The sequence below is a fragment of the Leguminivora glycinivorella genome, chromosome Z, assembly GCF_023078275.1.
Source record: "Leguminivora glycinivorella isolate SPB_JAAS2020 chromosome Z, LegGlyc_1.1, whole genome shotgun sequence".
In the NCBI taxonomy this organism is placed as follows: Eukaryota; Metazoa; Arthropoda; class Insecta; order Lepidoptera; family Tortricidae; genus Leguminivora; species Leguminivora glycinivorella.
In genome coordinates, this window is record NC_062998.1 from 24,599,194 (window position 1) to 24,602,928 (window position 3,735).

Genomic DNA, 3,735 nt, shown 5'->3' on the forward strand with positions numbered 1-3,735 from the left:
GATGCTAACTAGGCCGTGGATAATGTCTGCACATAGGCGGCTCAGGGAGAGTGGTCGCTTTTGCACTGCAATGGGTTAACAGTGCGAACTCGGCAGCACCCTGAGTGTCGAAGCAGCCCTATTTAGGGAGGCCCTGCTTTCCCCGCTCAGCCGGGGAAGGGACTAGAAAAGGTGTCCCAAAAAAGGCTTAACCCACTTACATCGGAGGTAGTAACCGCGGCTGCTTCTGCATCACCAAATACGTGGTCGAAAACAGAAAAACAAGACAACTAAAACCAAACCAAAACCCTATGATATGACCTTTGGCGCATGGAATGTCCGTACCCTTCTTGACCGCGAAGGTAACCAATGTCCAGAGCGCAAAACTGCCATCGTGGCCCGTGAACTCCGTCGCTACAATATTGATATCGCTGCTCTCAGTGAAACGCACTTAGCTGACGAGGGTGAGCTGGTGGAACACGGTGGTGGTTATACGTTCTTTTGGAAAGGCACGCCATCTACAGAGCCAAGGCGATCTGGTGTTGGCTTCACTGTCAAAAACAGTCTGGTTAATAAATTGGAGGAATGTCCTATCCATATATCTGACCGCGTGACAACTTTGCGTATTCATTTACAAAACAAAAACTACCTAAATATTATCGGAGTCTATGCTCCGACTTTGCAAAGGAGTGATGACATCAAAGAAAAATTTTACGAAGAGCTCACCCAAACTCTTTCTAAGATCCAACCCAGGGAACAGATCTTGCTGCTGGGCGATTTTAACGCAAGAGTCGGTCGCGATAGTCAGGCTTGGCCTGGGGTGCTGGGAAGGCATGGTGTTGGGAGTATGAACAGTAACGGCTTGCTGTTACTGTCACTGTGCGCTAAATTTGATCTTGCCATTACTAATACCATGTTTAGATTACCCGCTAAATATAAAACATCATGGATGCACCCTAGGTCCAAGCACTGGCACTTGATAGACTACGTAATTGTGAAGCAGAAAAATATTTCTCAAGTCCGCCTCACTCGCGCCATGCGAGGAGCTCATTGTTGGAGTGACCATCGGCTTATTATTACCAAGTTGAGACTGCGTTTTCACTTACCCCGCAGATATCAAGGAGTGAAACCTGAGCGTCTAGATGTTGGAAAATTAGAAGATCTAGAAACTAAGAAGACCTATGCTCAGGCAGTTGGTAATGCGATTCAGACTCTGAATTGTGATGATGGTGATCCTATTGTTAGCTGGAATCTAGTTTCGTCCAGTTTAGTCGAAACTGCCTCACAGATACTTGGTGTAAAATCTTGTAGACGTGAGGACTGGTTCGATGACAACGATGAAATGCTGACGGAAGTGCTGAGGAAACACCGGACTCTATTGCGCTCGAATCGTAGTGACCAAGCAAACGCAGTCAAGCAGAATGGCATTCTTTTACGGAGGAAAATAAGAGAAGTAAAGGACATGTGGTGGCGCGACAAAGCCGCGCGCATGCAATGGCTTTCTGACACCAACCAGCTGGGTGCATTTTACAGCGAAATTCGCCAGCTTATTGGGCCAATAAATCGAAGTTCTGTACCGTTAAAGTCCTCCGACGGAACACAACTTGTTACCAATAAGCTAGACGTGCTTAAGAGGTGGGCAGAGCATTTTAACAGCTTGTTGAATGTTGACCGCGCTGCAGATATGCAGCGTATTGCCTTGATACCAGCTCTGCCTGTAGAACAAAAACTGGATGAGCCTTTGTCACTGTGCGAGGTTGTCGCTGCCATACAGCAACAACAGAATAAGAAAGCGGTGGGTATAGACAATGTACCCGGGGAGTTATTAAAGTACGGAGGGACAGAGCTACATGAGGCGGTCTGGAAGCTGTTTTCTAAAATGTGGAACGAAGAGCGAGTACCCGCTGACTTTCGACTCTCTCGCATTTGTTCCTTATATAAAAACAAAGGAGACCGCGCAGACTGTAACTCCTACAGGGGTATATCACTCCTAACTTCTCCGGGGAAGGTCTTTGCCCGTATTCTTCTAAACCGCTTGATGCCACTATCGGAAAGTATCCTACCTGAGACCCAATTTGGTTTCCGGCCAGAAAGAGGCACCTGCGAGGCTATTTTCTCCATAAGGCAACTGCAGGAGAAATCTAGAGAACAAGGTCAGCCAATGTTTCTTTGTTTTGTTGACCTAGAAAAAGCTTTCGACAGCGTGCCTCGTGAAGCTTTATGGGTGGTTTTGGCGAAACTGGGATGCACGGAAAAGTTTGTTAGGATGGTCCGGCTGTTGCATGACAACATGCAGTGCTGCGTAAGTGTCAAGGGCGAACAATCAGAGTTTTTCTCTGTAAGTTGTGGCGTGAAGCAGGGGTGTGTGCTTGCGCCCACTCTGTTTGCTTTGTACTTCGCAGTAGCAGTTCGGAAGGCACTACAAATTTCTTCTGATGGCATCCGTATTCGCTATCGCACCGATGGTGGTATATTTAACTTAGCCCGGCTTAAAGCGCGCACTAAAGTGTCTCACGCAGTCATAACGGAAATGATGTATGCAGACGACTTGTGTTTTGTGGCCGACTCCCCAGGTGCTCTACAAGACCTTATGTCGAGTCTTGATGAGTCTTGTCAAAGATTTGGCCTTAAAATAAATGTGAAAAAGACCGAAGTCCTAGCTCTTGACACGTTTGCCAATCCCCAAGTAGACATAAAACTCGGCCAGGACTCGCTTAAGCAAGTAGAGCAGTTCAAATACCTGGGTAGCACGATTACAGCTAAGTGCCACCTTGACAACGAAGTAAATTGCCGAATAGGTGCCGCTGCAGCAGCGTTCGGCAAACTTCGTTCAAAGGTGTTTCGGTCGCACGACATAAAACTCTCAACAAAAATTGCTGTGTACATGGCTATTGTCCTGCCAAACCTTCTCTATGCCTCTGAGACGTGGTGCCTCTATCGTAAGCATATTCGGTCTTTGGATAGCTTCCATCTTAGGTGCCTCCGCGACATTATGGGTGTCCACTGGTCCGACCGTGTTAGGAACACGGAGATCCTTAGGCGTGCCGATGTCGCCGGAATAGAGGCCTACCTTATGAAACGACAGCTACGATGGTGCGGTCACGTGTCACGCATGTCCCAAGATCGAGTCGCCAAACGCATCTTCTACAGCGAACTGCAAAATGGTAAGCGGAAGCAAGGCGGCCAATTTTTGCGGTTCAAAGATGTGTTGAAGCGACATATGAAGAGAGTTCATATAGAGCCAACGACTTGGGAGAGTCTGGCCAGTGATCGCCCGCGGTGGAGGCATACCGTGCAGACACAGGTGCGTCAGTTTGAAGCTAGAAGGCACACAGAACTCGACGCTAAGCGCGACGAGCTAAAAGCCAGACCACCTGTGGCTATTACCTACAATTATGTCGGAGGGGTGCTGACCTGCCGCGAGTGTGGTCGCACATTCGTAGCAAAAACTGGCTTCGTCAGTCACCTGAGGGCACACCAGCGACGCTCTCATCTATAAAATGCAGTCGCCGTAGCCGAAAACGGCTAGGAGGATGATGATGATGATGATGATGACATGGTAAAATTTATTATTAATGTAATATTATAATGTAAAATATACATAAAATATAAATAATACATTTTACATTATTATCCAAGAGAAACATTACAAATCTCACCGAACACGAGGCAGCATGGCCTATGGTCTTTGTCTGTCCAGAAGGATGAATAAAAAAAATCAGTTTTCACTGTCAGTGTCAAATGTCAAAGTCATAT